This window comes from Stegostoma tigrinum, chromosome 5 (assembly GCF_030684315.1).
Source record: "Stegostoma tigrinum isolate sSteTig4 chromosome 5, sSteTig4.hap1, whole genome shotgun sequence".
Lineage (NCBI taxonomy): Eukaryota > Metazoa > Chordata > Chondrichthyes > Orectolobiformes > Stegostomatidae > Stegostoma > Stegostoma tigrinum.
The window spans coordinates 3,913,464-3,931,684 of NC_081358.1; the positions used below are offsets into that span (position 1 = coordinate 3,913,464).

Consider the following 18,221-nt stretch of genomic DNA (forward strand, 5'->3'; position numbering starts at 1 on the left):
TGGGAGGAAGGGATGGGTGAGAGGAAGAACCGGTTAGGGAGGCAGAGACAGGTTGGACTGGTTTTGGGATGCAGTGGGTGGGGGGGAAGAGCTGGGCTGGTTGTGTGGTGCAGTGGGGGGAGGGGATGAACTGGGCTGGTTTAGGGATGCAGTGGGGGAAGGGGAGATTTTGAAACTGGTGAAGTCCACATTGATACCATATGGCTGCAGGGTTCCCAGGCGGAATATAAGTTGCTGTTCCTGCAACCTTCGGGTGGCATCATTGTGGCAGTGCAGGAGGCCCATGATGGACATGTCATCAAGAGAATGGGAGGGGGAGTGGAAATGGTTTGCGACTGGGAGGTGCAGTTGTTTGTTACGAACTGAGCGGAGGTGTTCTGCAAAGCGGTCCCCAAGCCTCCGCTTGGTTTCCCCAATGTAGAGGAAGCCGCACCGGGTACAGTGGATGCAGTATAGATCTTTGCAAAGATACTGCTTTGACATCCATGGATGCACATTCCCCAGAACATCAGCACATGTGCTTGAAAAATCCTCAAACTTACTATTCCCACTACCCAGAAGTCTACTGTCACTTCCTAGTTACCCATTTGTTTCTCAAATTGTTGAGCTTCATATCTGACCTTAGTTTTACATGCACCACTGACAAGTACCTGCTCTGTACATATTCATCTATGGGGCACTTCTGACCATCCTTTATATGACAATTCTGTAAACTCTCTCTAGCTGGCAGGGTCTGTTCCTTTTGCCTCCTTTACCAATTTATCACAACTTGTTGGTAGTCACTTTAGCCTCCCTACTGTAAGGGCTATTTCCTGTGGTTGTCCTGGCCAGTTCTTTAATGCTTGTTTAATGCTGTTGTTAACTTACATCCCTTACTGAGCTCCCTGTCCCTATCTGGGCTAACACTGCTTGATCTGTTTCCCCTTGCAACCAGACTTCCGTTCACTCTTAGAACTCTGAGCAGCATTAGCCCATTTGTCTAAACTTACATGACATTTCCTGGCTTTCCACATTTTTACTCCCTCCTAATATTCTACAGATCTGAAATTCTGCTCCTTGTACATTCAGCCAGTTTTTTGTACTTATCTGTGACCTTTTCTGCCTTTCTTACTCACTCTTGTTTTATCTGGCTCAGGTGTCAGCTTAGCCTCAACTTTTGATATTAGATTTTTGTGATAACGGCTTTACCTTGATTCTTACTATCAACTGGTTCACGCTGTTAGCCTATTATCTGTAACCATCTGTTCTACATAAAGGTCCATTTTGTGTGAATGCATGTGCATGTTGCAGGTTCGGTTACACATTAGCAGAACCTGAATCAGTGACAGTAAGCCATACTGAATATACTTCAAAAGATGGTTATCATGTTCAAGATTATCATTTTGCTTTTATTGCCTATCACCTTGCCTGGGTCTCATCATTACTTTTGCTCTTCCCTCTTGAAAACCCTCCCGGGATAAAAATTATTTACAAATGGCCTGATAAGAATATCCGAAAACTTTCCGGATTTCTTCTCAATTTGTAGCCTTAAGTATATGTTGTTCTATGAGCATAAATGGCATTCAAGTGTTCCTCAAGAATTGAGTGAATTCTAAGCCCTTTAAATGCTGAGGGATGGTTTATGTGACTTAAAGTATTTTCAGATGCCTTCCATAATCTAATTGACAGGATCTGTAAAGATCACCTATCAGAAGCTTGATTTTTTGCATGTACTGTCAATTGCTAAAGCAGTTATCAATTCTAAAATCAGTACATCATTTTGTCAATCATGATTTCTCTCACAAATCCCATTATTAAAAGGACTTACTGCTGCTGTGTGCATTGCTGTAACATTCAGACTTTCACACATACTCCTGAATTCTTTATTGGTAAATTCTCTTCCATTATCCATTACGAGTTTAGCCAGTGCTTCCTACCCCCATGCATCCTTCCATTATTTTGTAAGTAACTTTCTTTTTGCATTTACTGTTGACAGATTAATTCTAGTCACTATGTCCACAAAACGGAAAGAAAACTATTTTTGTGTTAACTCCAAATCTTGATATCCATTATTACATCTTGATTATGTCTTGCAGCAGTGTGAGATTTACCTCAAGTCACAATGGCATTCTCCAATATTTATTTCACAAACATCACATTTTTCATGAACAGCTTTGACAAGTTTAGTAAGTTCATCATCTAATATCACTGCATCCTTTGTTATAAAGATGACTTTTATTTAACACTGCCTGGAAAACTTCAGTTTTGAAGTATTTAGAAAATTAATTTGCAGTGCCTGCTTTTAAAAAAAGATAATTGAAAATTTGCTGTGGACATCGGAGTCTTTATTTAATATTTTTATAAATCCTATAACTAATATGAACTGGTGATACTGAGATAATGGGAACTGCAGATGCTGGAGAATTCCAAGATAATAAAATGTGAGGCTGGATGAACACAGCAGGCCAAGCAGCATCTCAGGAGCACAAAAGCTGACGTTTCGGGCCTAGACCCTTCATCAGACCCTCTGATGAAGGGTCTAGGCCCGAAACGTCAGCTTTTGTGCTCCTGAGATGCTGCTTGGCCTGCTGTGTTCATCCAGCCTCACATTTTATGAACTGGTGATACTGCTTGCTTTGCTATAGGCCATTCCTATGGCTGTTTTTGAACAGTGACTTGTTTGAAAAAGTTCTTCTTTCATATTGATCAGTTGAAGGAAAGCCTAAGAACAACAAGAGTTAGAGGAAGCCCTACTAAGAACAAGCTGCCTACTGATCTTCTCCACTTCTGAAAAGAAAACCATCCTGTTGCATTCAGGATGGAACTACTTGTTCTTTTGCAAGAGTGATTGAAGAAATATCTCAAGATTGTATTTCTTGAGCAAGCTGTGTCTGCACAACTTCAGAGATTAGTGATTAATGACTGAATGCCAGAACACTAGAGCATCAAACTCAGGAACATTGTGCACTTTATTATTTTGTTTTCAAGAAAAAAAACTATTACCAAAGTGTTCATTTTCTCCTCAGAAGGTCAATCTCTGCAGAGAATGTTTTTCTTTTTCCCCAAAAATAGTGTATTTTGGGGGCATGGAGAGGGATAATTATTTATACGTTGATTTACCGCTGTGTATTGTTATGGAGCAGACCAAATCCCCTCAAGGTATATTCAAAAGATAGTTTAGATCCTAACTTTTTCTTATTTTAAAACTATGTGTAAGTTATTGCATTCCAGATGCAATTCGACTGGTCAAACTACCAGATTTGAAGCAAAACACACTTTATTCGTACACTAAATTAAAATACAACAAAAGAAGGAAGAAGATATAATGGGAACTGCAGATGCTGGAGAATCCGAGATAACAAAGTGTGGAGCTAGATGAACACAGCAGGCCAAGCAGCATCTCAGGAGCACAAAAGAAAGAAGAAATTGGAATAACAACTCCATTGGAAAACATAACAGAACAATAGATTATTAACTACTATTAATTAATTGTTCCAATATAGTAACATCCCATAAGCACACCTCTGGAATAAAGCAAATTCTGTCGAACAGATTGTCTCCCATGCAAATCTCTAATGCAGGAAGAAAAACATTAAGAGAAGATTTTGAGAGACAGAGTAGCACAGACAGATATACAGCAGACCCAACCCAGCTTCAAGAGCCTGCCATGACTACTATTGAGAAATGAAAACTAAAAATCCTGGTTCTGTAGAAGCTTGACCCCATCCATTCAGTCTACTTCTATTGTTCTAACACACACAGAAGTCGTTGGAAAAGCTCAGCATGCCTGGTAGCATCTGTGAAGAAAAAAAAATCAGAGTTAACATTTCAGGTCCACTGACCCTTCCTCAGAACGCTGAGACCCAAAATAATAACTGAATTTTTCTTCACAGATGCTGCCTGATCTGCTGAGCTTGTACAGCAACTTCTGTTTTTGTTCCTGATTTACAGCATCCACAGTTCTTTCAGTTTTGATTGTTCCAACATTTGAAAAAAAAACCAAGGCCTCATAAACTGTTTACTCTAGTGGCTCTGAGCTGACTGCTCTTTTCTCTGCCTTGAAACCTCTCTTCAAGTAAAACCAGGTCAAAAACCACCTCTTAAAGCCATAGTATCATAACAGTGTGTTAACTTATTCATAGATCATAGAAACATCAAAGAATCCCTACAGTGTGGAAACAGGCCGTTTGGCCCAACAAGTCCACACCCAACCTCAGAGTGACCCACCCAGACCCATTCCCCGGTAACCCACCTAATCTACACATCCCTGAACACTATGGGCCATTTAGCATGGCCAATCCACCTAACCCGCACATCTTTGGACTGTGGGAGGAAACCAGAGCACCCGGAGGAAATCCACGTAGACACGGGGAGAACGTGCAAACTCCAAACAGTCCGTCGCCCGAGGTGGAATCATTGTTCGGGATGTCCATAACGAGTAGCACAAAATGGCCAATGGCTGCCCATAAGTAAACAGAAAATGGATGACAGAATGCAGCAGAACATGCTGATGGTAATGTTTCTCAAGGCTGCTGAATGTGCAATCAATCTTGCAAGAACATAGATAATAACATGTAGCATTTGATTTTTCACAAGTAGAACAACAGCAGCACTGTTAATAGGAACAAACAAGTCAAGGTTACAGAATTAATTGTTTCCTTTGAACTATTTAATCAATCCGTAATATACTAAAACAGCTCTAAAGGTCAAATCCGTTTCATGCAGTAAAAACTCCCCCTCCCACATTGTCATTGAAATTTATATGTTATAAAAGGTAAGGAAGTCTGTGAAAACATCTTGACTGGGGGTGGACAACAAGCCTATCTCAGTGATTAAGAAGCTGACGGCCAATTTACAGATAGACAATTTGGCTTCGCTGACCAATAGTAATCAAAGGGTGGGGCGTGTGCATTCTAAGTACAGTTAAAATCTTTTTGTTTGCCTTTATGCCTTTTTTGCTGTATGATGTAACTGTGCTATATATCACAATTACAGGTCATCAGAATCCACCCTGCAACTCGGACTCTCATTGAAAATCTGAGATCTAACAGTCAGCATCCTCCTCCTCTTTACCTTCTATGTTGCCTGCCACATTAAAATCTTGAACCTACTTTCTGGGCAATTCAATACATATCGATATCTTTAGTCACACATAAAGCATTGATAAACAACCCTTTGGTTATACCTGGGGTTCATCCCTCCTCCATAAATTGTACAAATGCTACAGCTTGTTATTGCTGTCAAAATAGCTACCATCCTCCTTCTTATTTGTGATTCATCTTTCAGACATCTGCTTGAGTTCTATATTCTAATGGCCTTGAGGTGCCTCACATTGTACCCTCCCATTTCTGTTGTCACTGTAGGTAAGTCACTTATATAAATGGTTCAGATGAAAATATATGAGGCATGGTTAGTAAGTTTGCAGACGATGCCAAAATTGGTGGTATAGCAGACAGTGCAGAAAGTTTTCCAAGATTACAAAGGGATCCTGATCAAATGGGTCAATGGGCTGAAAAATGGCAGATGGTGTTCAAACTAGATAAATGCGGGTATTGCACTTTGGCTCAACAAACGAGGGTAGGGCTTATACAATTAATGGTAGGACCTTAGGTAGTATTGTAGACAGAGAGACTGATGGGTGTGGGTACATAATTCTTTAAAGTTTGCATCAGATATAGACAGGATGGCTAAAAAGGCATTTGGAGCACTTGTGTATAGGAGTTGGGGTGTTATGTTGAAGTTGTGCAGGACATTTGTGAGGCCTCTTCTGGAATGCCGTATCCAGTTCTGGTTGCCCAGTTACAGGAAGGATACTGTCAAGCTGGAGGGGGCTCAGAAGAGATTAATCCAGGATGTTGCCAGGTAGGGAAAGTTTGAGTTATAAGGAAAAGCTGGATAGGCTGGGACTTTTTGTCAGTGGAGCATAGAAGGTCGAGAGGCAACCTGATAGAAGCTTATAAAATAATGAGATATAGAGTTGATGGTAGTTGCCTTTTCCCTAACATGGGAAATTTCAAGACTAGGGGGCACATTTTAAGGTGAGAGGAGTGAGATTCTAAAAAAGACATGAGAAAATTTTTTACACGGAGGATAGTTTCTGTGTGGAAAGAACATCCTAAGGACGTGGTGGAAGTGAGTATAATTACAATGTTTAAAAGACATTGGAGGGATATGGGCCAAGAGCAGGCAGGTGGGACTAGTTTAGTTTGGGATTATGTTCAGCATGGGCTGGTTGGACTGAAGAGTCTGTTTCTATGCTGCATGACTCTATAAGTCCATTTATGCTATGAAAATGGCTGGAAATGAATGCTTTTCCAGCATTTTTCTCTAAAAAGCGAAGAATATTGATTCTAGAAGAGCATCTCTTGCTTTGGTTAAAGCCCAGTTAAGACCAACAACCTATTCATGTTTAATAAAAACCACAAGAACTGCAGATGCTGTAAATCGGGAACAAAAACAAAGTTGCTGGAAAAGCTCATTAGGTCTGGCAGCATCTGTGGAGGAGAAAACAGAGTTAACATTTCGGGTCTGGTGACCCTTCTGAGGAAAGGGTCACCTGAACAAAATGTTACCTCTGTTTTCTCCTCCACAGGTGCTGCCAGACCTGCTGAGCTTTTCCAGCAACTTTGTTTTTGAACCTATTCATGTTTGATATCCAAGCACAACTCAGCTATGTGAAGGCAAATACAAATGTAAGGGTTTTGAAGTGGCTTCACTGCAAGCTTGTAAATAGTTGGCTGAACTCTACGATGTATCCTTTGATGGACACTCAGTAGCAGTCGAGCGTACCATCTATAAGAAGACAAGGGATTGAGCACTGTTAGTTTGGTGAAGCATTGTAGGAGAGTTGAAGTGAGAGTGAACATTGTCGGGGGTGATGAGAGGGTACATGCACTCTCAGGGAGGAAAAAATGCACTGTACCTGGTTTGACAATTCCACTTAAAACTTTGTCAGGCAATAAACTGAAGACAAGCGTGAAAGGACATGCTGTTAAGGCCAGCGTTCAGTTCATTATGGGACACAGGGGAGTAATTGGAATTACATTCATTACTTGCCCACTGAATAGTGTTTGTCTCCACACTGTGTTGCAACCATCATCAGGAGTTCCAAAGTAGAAAGTTAGCATCAGACACACTCTCTCTGACACTGAATGGATGATCTGCATCATTGAGTACAAAAGCATCCAGTTCTGGTCACCATACATTAGAAAAAGTATGACGGTCCTTGACTGCATACAGAGGAAATTTACTTAAACCTAAAAGGTATAAAGAAATTGAATCACAACGTAAATCTGGGGAAGCTGGAGTTATTCTCTTTGGAGCAAAGGCAGTGAGGTGCGATCATTACGAAAGATTTCGATAAGGTTGACAAATGAAGATGCCCAGTAGCTGATGGTAAAAGACCTAGGGGCCATGAATTTTGGCAGGCAACTCGGGGCAGACGTGAGGAGGTACTGAGTGGTGATGAACTGGAACTTTCTGATAATGAGCATAGTGGAATATTCAAAATGAAATTGGATGGGCAGTATGGAAATTAACTTCCAGAGCTATGGGGATAAAGCAGGGCAATTGGGCAGATTGGCTTGCTGTACAGAGAACTGACATGTACTCAATGAGCTGAAAGAGCCAGTGCACTAAAGATGACTTATATCCACATGCCAGAGTTTTATGCTTCTCCATCTGACTGTTTGAGTTTTATCATCCAATGCACCAATGTTGGCTGTGGCATTGGTGACATCTGGCTCCCCCTTCTCCTCACGACCAAAGCGGAGATAGAGAGATAAGAAGACATAAAGCATAAGTGTCATGTAGTACAGAGCATAGGGTCCTATCACCACTCTGGAGACCCTGGCACCTGCAAATTGTGCAGAATGTCTTGACCCATGTCAGCACCTGCAGTGGCACATGTGAATATTATTGTGCCACTCCCAGGCTTTATCAGTTGGATTTCTCAGGCGTGTCATCAGCCAAGTTTAAAGTACCCATCCCCTTGTCTCAAAACAATTAAGCCAATTTAATCTGTCTTTTGGTGTCCAGAGATCATGTTTGGGGACTGGCAGAGGACAAAAGCATCATGGCATTGTCCTGGAAATATTGCACTTATCTTGTCAATCACTTTTTTTCTGGTCATACATCAGTTATAGAGTGGTTTTGAGGAAATGTTCAGTTGGAGAATAGTCTTAAGTGATCAGAGAGTGCTCTAAATGTCACATTTGTGCAGTCAATGATGCTGCACACCTGTGAGAAACTAACCAGCATTTTGACTGAAGTGTACAATTGCTGTCGCTGGTACACAGATGGCTAATTCTTTTTTTAAGTAATTCATTGGGGCAACTGCAAGATCCTTGGGAAATGACAACAAAGAAGCTGAGGTTGATGGTGACTTTGACAGTAACTGTAATATATGGTCACAATTCTGAGGAAGGGTCACTGGACCCGAAATTTTAAACCAATTTTTTTCTTCACAGATGTTGCACGACCTGTTGAACTTTTCCAGCAACTTCTGTTTTTGTCACAAGATCCACTTAGTAGTCGGTCTTCTTCTCCTAGTAGGCTGCAAATGCCTGGCACCACGTGAAACCTATGCTAATATCTCGCTTAATGAGCTATTAAGATAGATAAATTAACAACCTGCTTCGAGACAATGTTACTTGTCTAACAAACCACAGTCAAATGTGAAGTTGGAAGTTTGGGAATGAGTTCCATAAGCCATAAGAATTTCAGGGTTTTCAGCATTCCCAGTCACTCCCAGTCCCACTCGCTACTGCAAGTTAAAATTAATCAGATTTTAAATATTTGATGACACAATATTCTTATTTATTTCTTCACTCAATACACATACTTACAAAGTTATCTACTTTTACATTCGGAGGTTCTGGAAAACAAAGAATTTCAAAAAGAGGGTGTGAATAATGCACATAAAATCTTATTTAAAAATATTTTCAGACAATAAAAGTTAGTACCAATGTACTGGAAATAGTTACTAAAATATATTTGTTGGGGTAGCCCATGGTCAGAGGGGGCACAATAATAGCTGCCTGTTGGCATAAATATGGTCGAGACTTTTAACTACGACAACAGAAGTAGCTTACCCGGTCCAGCATTAAAGTGAGATCATAAGTTAGCACAATGGTGGCTTTGAGAAGGAGATAAATTCAAGGAAACAGGGTCAATTTTGAATGAATAATCTTACAAATTAATATACAGTCAGTTCTGCACAAACCACAGCTTCAGATGCCCATACATGACAGATGTCTGTGAGCAGATAGCCTAAAGTTTATAGCAAAAATTTAAAAGAAATGTATGATCCAACAATAATACAGACAGAAATTAAGTTGAAAGAAGGATAAGATTATGTCTTGCAAAAAACTAAGAATTCAGACAAGGTCACTGACCTGTGAAAGTGATTGGGTTTCAGTCTTGTTAAATGGAATAGATGTTGTCTTACTAGGTAAAAGAGTAAGTATTGAAATATTTAGAGTAGGGTCAGTAAGTTTCATCTTAGAAGATAGCATGTGACTAGCATGAGTTACAGCGCAGCTACAGAGAGGGGCTGTGTTTACCTGACCTTCCCAGGACAGAAGCTGCTCACAACCTGATGGCTAAAGAATTCTAACATTAGATGTAACCATATAACTCTGTATTTAAACTAACTCTATATTCAAACTGAAATTGTGAATTTTATAGTAATTAGGAGGAATTAGCATTTTTTGTATCTCCTGTGATTAGTTGGAAATATAAGATGAGTAACAGGAAGTGATAGGGACAGCAGCAAATACTATGAATAACAAAATTTGAGCAGTTGTTACAGATAAGCAAGTCTGGGAAATGCCTAAGAAAAGTGCATAACCATTTACATTGGAATGTTGATTAACGAGGTGCATTGTAAGATCCTAAGGCCTGATGATAATGATGTCTGGTAAACATCATGATATTACGGGGAACCTAAGGCTGTCTATAGGGGTGTCCATCATTGACCAGGTGTTTCACAGGAATGGATGTATAGATCAAGTGGGAAAGAACAATGGCATCAATGCTGTATGTAACTACTGTAACATGAGATGTATAAAAATGCTGTATTCCATGGGGAAACCAGAGTGTCATTGACGTCTCCAATCTGAGCCATATTTAAGAGGGCAACTGGGCCCCAAGAAAAAGCCAGATTCAGAGCAGTCTCTGACCTCTTCTGCGCGTGTAGTAAAAGAATACTAATAAAGATCAATTGCTCTGTTGCACACAGAACTCAGGACTCCTCATTGATATCTCTCCCCAGCAATGTTTAATCAAACCAACTCACTGTTGCATTCATAAGATGCAACCTTTCCTTTACAAATTATCACTAGTTTTTTGCACATTAATGCCATATTATAATTACTACAAAACTACAAAATTACATTTGACTTGATGCTCTAATAATTCAATTAAAACAAGATATTTCATCTCATTTCAGAATTGCAAATGCAGAGTATTCTTGTCTTCTACACTTTTTGTTGACAATCATTGTATCTTTGGAAAGTTGCTGGAAAAGCTCAGCAGGTCTGGCAGCATCTGTGAAGGACAAAACAGAGATAATGTTTCGGGTCCAGTGACCCTTCCTGAGTTCTAAGGAAGGGTCACCGGACCCAAAATGTTAACTATGTTTTTCCTTCACAGATGCTGCCAGACCTGCTGAGCTTTTCCAGTAACTGTGTTTTTATTCCTGGTGTACAGCATCTGAAGTTCTTTCGGTTTCTGTATCTTTAGAGTATGTTTCACAGTTGCATAAACCATTGCGAACAAAAATTTCACTCCCAAATAACAAATGTAAACATGTACAGGATTACAGCATAAGATTGATCAGCAGTATTTCAGTTCAGGTACTTTGTCAGCCCTACATCACTGTTGCAGGGATTTCTTAGGGTGCTGACCCAACCATCTTCAACTGCTTCCCTGACCTTTTTATCCATCATAAAGTCCGAACTGGAAATCCTCACTGGTGAACATTTTATTCACAGAATATGGATGCTGTTTGCTGAGCCTTTCCTAACCATAATGGCCATCCAGAATGTGTTGGTGAGCCATGTTGGTGGAACATCATACATGGAGCAAGTACACCCAGGGTGCTATTAGGAAGGGATTTTGACCCAGCAACAGCAAAGGAATATAGTTCCAAGTCAGCATGGTGTGATGCTTAGAGAGAAACTTGCTTGGAGTGACATCTCCAAGCATCCCAAGGACTGCCGATGCTGAAGTCTGAGATAACAAGGTGTAGAGCTGGCTGAACACAGCAGGCCAAGCAGCATCAGAGGTGCAGTAAAACTGACGTTTCGGGTCTGGACCCTTCTTCAGAAATGCAGAGGTGCTTCTCCAAGCATCTGCTGCCCTTGCCCTATAGCCGACAGAGGTCACTGATTTTGAAGGTGCTATCAAAGGCGAATTGATGAGGTGCTGCAAACACGACTAGCCAATCAGCTAAAGCTGTTGACTGTTTAAAATCGAGGTGGTAGGGAGGGTCGTTACTGCTACTGAACCTGATCAACTGTACGAGGATACAAAATGATGTTACCTTCAAAATAGCACTCGTGTGAAAACAGCATTGATCGCTGGCTGACGCTATTATCCAGCTACTTGAATGCAAGATAGCCTTACCAAAACACTGCCAAGAGCAGGGTGAGTGAACACAAAGCGACACCCATAAAAATTCACACTGCGAAGTCAAATTTTACAGCCCACCTTCAACGAACATAAATATATGTCCACAAGAGCCACCTACCGATTGTTAATTTGTCTGATGTATTTTTCTGCTGCATTGGCTCAGTGCGATTTCTGAGCAAAGTCAGACAACTTTATCGATAAGTGAGAAACGGTCGGTTGGTGAAATGAGAGTCTGAAAGCGGGATCAGTCGATGCAGTGTGCTGAGCTGAAAACAGCTTTTGAGCAAACTTCAGGCAAAAAAGAGAAAAGGAGATGTCGCACGGAAGAGATGAAAGCGAGCTGAAACAGCTATTTCTGCTGTTGTTTCGTCCTCTTTTAAATGGAGGTGCTGTACAGACAAGTCAGATTAACGCTTCCTCAAAGTCCTTTCACTCGGAATGTAAAGTGCCCTCGGCCTTGCTTCACTACAAAGATATTCTTATTCGGGGACACGGTTAAAGAACACAAAATATCAGCGAATTTCACGAAGCATTTAAGACTGGCGCTAGATTCTGGGGGGAAATGATGGGGCTGAACAGCGTGCCTTTGTTTTTCTGACCACAGGCGCTGCCGGATTCTCTGTGTTTACAGCCTAACGTCATAAAGGTGTCCTGGAGTTTCCGCAGATTCTGTGTATCTGGATGGCACACACAATAGCATCGACTATTAGTAGATAACTAAGCAATTCGGTGCATCTTATGTCTGTCGAAGGCGAGAGAAAAAAAACAACTGCGGATGCTGTAAATCAGAAACAAAACCAGAAGTTGCTGGAAAAGCTCAGCAGATCTTGACAGCGGAGAAACTGTGCAATTCTGACCGCTGATTTCTGTCCACTGATGCTGGCAGAACTGCTGAGCTTTTCCAGCAATTTCTGGTTTTGTTTCTTATTTATGTTGTTTGGCCATCTTAATTTACCCTTTAGGGCAAAGCACTCAGCATCCCTTCGGGATTTAATCCAGGCTGTTTTTTTTTCCGCGCTACTCTGCGACATCTGATAGGATTTAATGTTAACATTCAGTGAAGTGTTCGTGAGCCTGGTTTCAGATGTGCCTCAAGCTGAGAGCAGAAGTCCGACTGTGAAAACTAAACCCGCAAGCGTATCATTTCTGTCATAACAGTTGGCCAAGCAACATGAGAGGAGCAGGAAAACTGACGTTTCGGGTCTGGACCCTTCTTCAGAAAAAATGTCATTTCTCTATCATTTCTGTCGGGAGTGGCAGAAACTCTCATACATCTCCTTATGCAATATGCCTTTACAAAAATGGTCCGGAGATGCAGTGGTTTTTGTCAAAACTCACGTTGAGCAGCTCTGTAAGCAGGAGCTCTGTGCTTTCGGGGCAGTACCCCGGGATCCATACCGAGTCAAACATCGACTGCGCCTAGAAGACCATAGACTTGCTGACAGAGGCTTGTTGGTCTTCCAGTGTGAAGAGTTGACCTTAACCCAGTGTTGCAGACTGACAGATTTCAAGATCTAGAACTATGTGCTGAGGCTTGTTGCAGCTGCGAAGGCACAATGGGGAAAGACCACCTTGTAAGTAAGGTCTTTCTGCCATAACACTGTCAGGACCCTCTCGTTGCCTCAAAATAAAATATACATGGTTCCCTGCATCAGTAGAAAGTGCTTTTGTTTTTGCAACTGCAGAGGAGCTCTGATATATGTCAAAACTTTGATTTTTTCTGCAAAGACTATGCAGAACTGATTTAACCTTTTATGAATAAAGTTTCTTTTTGAAATAACATTTAAAAAGTCAGTGGCTTTTTCCCTCCAATAGCTGGGTATTTTGCCTGTTCCTATTGATTCCTTAAGGCTGCAAATCACTGCCTCTCTCTTCCATCTCCATACTGCCGGAAGATTGCCAACCTTACCCACACTGACGCCCAGTCATAGTTGGACTCATTCCCTGCAACAGTGATCATGGCTAACCTATGTGATCATCCCAAAGCCCTGATTTCATTCTGTAACTTGCATTCACAGGCAGCATTTCCTTGCAATTTATTTATTAAAGTTTTCCAAGGAAATATCAATCAGAATTTTTTAGAGGGAACCAGTGGATGTGTTGTTTGGACTTCCAGAAAGCATTCAACAAGGTACCTCACAAAATGTTGTCAATGGACCGAATGGCCTAATTTCTGTTCATATGTCTTATGGTCTTATAAGAGCCCACAGTTTTGGAGGTAGTATGTTCGCATGGATAGAGAATTGGCTAATGGCAGGAAAGAGCAAGTGGGGATATTGGGTTCTTTTTCAGGTTGGCAGTGTGTGACCAGTGGGTTCTGACAGGAATCATTGCTGGGACATAAACTATATATATTAATGACTTGCAGGAAAGATGCAAATGTACTGTAGCCAAATTTGCAAATTAAATAAAAATAGGTGGAAAGGTAAGTTGCAAGAGGGATACAAACAGTTTACAGAGAGATATTGAGAGCTTGAGTAAATAGGCATATGGAATGTAATGAGGAGAAATATGAAGTTGTTCATTTTGGAAGAATGATCCAAAGAACAGAGTGTTATTTTAACAGAGAAAAACCTCAGCAAGCTGCAACAGTTGCATTGTTGGCCCTTATTTCAAGGGGTTTGGAGTCTTCGTGCAACTGTACAAGCTGTTGGTGAAACCACACCTAAAGTACTGTGAGCAGTTTTGGTCCCCTTATGTAAGAAGAGATATTATTTCATTGGAAGCAGTTCAGAGAACATTCACCTGGTATAGACGAATTCTCTTAGAGCAAAGGTCAATCCAACTGGAGTCTTATTCAACAGAGTTTAGAAGAACGAGAGGTTATCTCATTGAAACATATCCAATTCTTTTGTGCATGACAGGGTAAATGCTGAGAGGATGTTGCCTCTCATGGGAGAGTCTAGGACCACACAGCATAGTTTCAGAACAAAGATGCACCAGTTTCAGACTAAGATGCGGAGGAATTTCCTCTCTCAGACTCTGTGGGGACAGAGTATATATTTCAGGCTGAGATATATGGATTTTTGATCAATAGGGGAATCAAGGGTTATCAGGAAAGGACAGAAAAGTAGACATGAGAATATTGGATCAGCCATGATCCTATTGGCCAGTGGATCAACCTTAAGGGTCAAAATAGTTGACTTCTATCCCTATTTCTTATAGTCTTATGGCAATCATCAATCTGTAGCCTGTTCCCCTTCAAAGTGCTGGGGATATGCAAGTACTCCTGGATGTGCCCCTTGCCTATTTTCCCATTTGGGTTTCAGCCAGCCTATCGGTTAGATTAGTTGCTGGGTAGGAAATGGAAGTAGAGTTTGGTCCAGCTGAACCAAGACCACACCACTGCGTTCTGAGGAAGTGTCACCAGACCCAAAACATTAACTCTGTTTTCTTCTTCACAGATGCTGCCAGACCTGCTGAGCTTTTCCAGGAACTTTGTTTTTGTTCTTGATTTACAGCATCCGCAGTTCTTTTGGTTTTTAACCACAACATTGTATTCCCCATTCGCCCCTGCGATCTGGAAATTAGTCGGTAATATTGTTAATGTTTGGGGTGAATGACCTTTTGTGCAAACTTTGATGGTACATTCATTGCGTGTGGCATTGTCACCGGTGTGCTTTTAAGATATGTGCTATTTACTCCTGCAGTGTCTTGCTTCACTTGCAATAAGCAGATTTTGCATTTTCTACAAATCTTGAGCTGCTTGCCAGATAGGCTCTAGATATCTGGTGCTAGATTAAAGAAAGAAAACAATTGATCATAAAAATGAGATATTTCTGCTTGGTTTACATGAATGCAAGGTCATCTGGACCAAATGGAATGCATCTTAGTCATTGAAAGACGAGAAAAAAAAGAAATAACAGAGACCACAGTCACAGTTTATAAGCTTTGATTATAGGATGTGGACAGTTACTAATATCCTCCTAACATCATACAGGGAAGATATCAGGAACATAGTTTGATTGAGAAGACTCAGCATAGATTTGTAAAAGGTAAATTGTATTTGATCATATTGAAATCATTGCTTAGTGACCAGAAGGTTGAAAAAAAGTTCTGAAGAGTCACTGGACCCAAAACATTAACTTTGCCTTCTTTCCACAGTTCCTGCCTGTAATGCTGAGTTTTTGCAGCATTTTCTCTTTTTGTTGTTGAAGAAAGTACTGAGAGAAGCATTATAGAAAGATTGTAGTGCAAAGGTGCCTTGCAAATGTATTTGATGCCATCTGATGTTGGTGTGCTGTGGTAGCAATTTAAGGGATTGTGTTGATGGTAGATGTTAGCAGCACATCTCTGCTGCAAATTACCAGGCACAATAGCAACAAAGACATCAACACAAGTAGCTAATATCTGTCAGAACTATACAGAGGACGTAGGTCATGATCTCAGTCAATGTGCAATGCTGGTTTGACGAGCACTGCCATTGCAAACAAAAACAAAGTTGCTGGAAAAGCCCAGCAGGTCTGGCAGCATCTGTTAAAGAAAAAAAAGAGTTAACGTTTTGGATCCGGTGACCCTTCCTTAGAACTGTTGTTGCAAAATTCAATGCGCCTACCAATTTATCTCTCAACCTCGGATGGTGAGTACGCTGTTTAAGAGGATTGGCTACATTTTGTTAGTTACCAGTTGATCTCTTCTGCCTAATTAGTTGTATCCTACAAGTGTAGGATACTTTTCTGTTGTTGTTTCGCATACTAAACATTTGCTGGAGCAGAGTGGCTTAAAGGCTTTTGCAGAAGTCTGCGCCCGGTTCCATCAGCATCTTGAGTTGAGGAAAGGAATTTTTTAAAATGACAAATCGGTGAAAAATGAAACCACTAGTTTGATCAGTGCGGGGATGTGGACCTGGACAGGAGCTGATGGGTTCACCCAGAGCACAGACTAAAGTTTTTCCAGGCTGAGGGGGATGGTAAGAACAGCAGCAATCATTGCCTTGCCTTCAGTTGATATTACTGGCCCCACCTGAGTATCCACAGGGCCCAGTGGCCATTTTATTAGCCTACTGGTGTGTAGAAACCAGCTGCTATCAGATACAGCTTCACTATTAGGCTTTGACCTTGGAACACAGCTTTCCCTAGAGAATGAAGGAACGTATACAAAACAGGACAACTTATTTAAAGAGGGTGGAGGATGTGGGTGACAAAGAGAAAGGGAAGCAGTAGCCTACAAAATTCCTTTCTGATCTTACATTAAGAACTATTTTAAGTGTAGTGGCAATAAGTGAATACTCAATTTTTTGGTGATTAACAGTCCCATGCTCCTAACCTTCATCTTGTCATAGACCATTATGCGGACACCTTGACCGTGCTGCAAAAGCCAAGGCCATCATAAAATTAAACATTCACATTTAATTTATATATGAAATCATGCCAGTTTGCGTACAAGCTTTTACCTTTGAGCATTTCCTCAGTGCCTGTCTTCTTTGTGATTTTTTTCTGTCTCAATGTCCCTAGATAGTGATAACTCGATGGTTGAAAACATGACTGATGGAAGACCATTAACTTGCAACTAGAGACTGCAGATAGGCGATGGAAGATCACTGAGCAATTTTGGGCCTAGAGACATGACTTCATCCTATACCATCCTGACATGATAGCTGTAGTTTGAGCTGGCTGTCTTGAGTAGCAGTGCTGGAAATAGAAATGTTGTCATCAGAGAAGACGGCAGGTTTGTAGTTTATGAAGTCTCTCCCATTCCTTCAGGTCCACTTAAGCAATCATGAAAGTCTAAAGAGGAAGAGGTGATGAATAACTTACCCAATTTACCCAATTTTCTCAACTCTTAGCTGACAGCATCACAATGGTGTTGTAACCCTTTTGAATGTTATAACATTAAAAAATAGGCAAGGACTGGCTTTCTTGGAAGTTTATATCAACAGAAAGGACAAATGTTTATCTTTAACATCTGAAATGTATGCGACAATACCAACTTCCAAACTACACAGATACATATACAAGAATAGATGACTTTTAGAAATGTAACAGGCCCTCACATTAGTTATAGAATAATACAAAACTAGAAACTTGTTTAACCAGTCCTTAAGATGATGTTTGACAAATGGAAGTTAGATATTTCTGGCTGTTCCAGGGGAAATATTGGCTATGCAATGAACAAATATAATCCTAAAAATAAAACAAGTGAGCCCCTAAGCACTGCCTGAAACTTTGACACAGGATTCTTTGCTTTTGGCTCATTCCTTCCCACTCTTTGAGCCAACATCTGCAAAATCCTCGAAACGTCTCATCATAGGCCACTCAAGTATGATGTCTCATCATGTACAGGTCTCAATGCTTGGCTGTCCTTAATACTTCTCAAGACATTAGTATTTTAGCTGGTGCCTGAGAATATGGTGCTTTGTGCCAGTATGTTTACATCCTTATTATCTTCTTGCTGTTGCAGCATTGCCTGAGCAGACTGCGTTATTTTAATCGGAAAGGCGAAACATAGAAGGATAAGTTTGTGGTTAGAGAGGGAAACCAAAAGGTGCATACTGTCACTGAGCAGTTTTGTGAAGAGTGAAAGATGGTTAAAGGAGGAGAATTTTTAAAATTCCTTCATGGGATGTTGGCATTATGAAAGGGCCTGTATTTGTTGCCCATCCTGAATTG

General features: G+C 40.7%; 1 protein-coding gene across 1 annotated transcript in view; it reads right to left on the minus strand.

Annotated features, from left to right (window-relative positions):
• LOC125451535 (regulator of G-protein signaling 22-like) overlaps positions 1-18,221 on the minus strand; it is a 169,275-nt gene that overhangs the window by 143,050 nt on the left and 8,004 nt on the right. Inside the window, exons 2-4 of the mRNA XM_059645773.1 lie at positions 17,006-17,339; positions 9,375-9,426; positions 8,826-8,854 (exon numbers count right to left, since the gene is read on the minus strand). The gene's annotated coding sequence lies outside the window, so the exon portion shown is untranslated. The remainder of the gene's footprint in view (positions 1-8,825; positions 8,855-9,374; positions 9,427-17,005; positions 17,340-18,221) is intronic.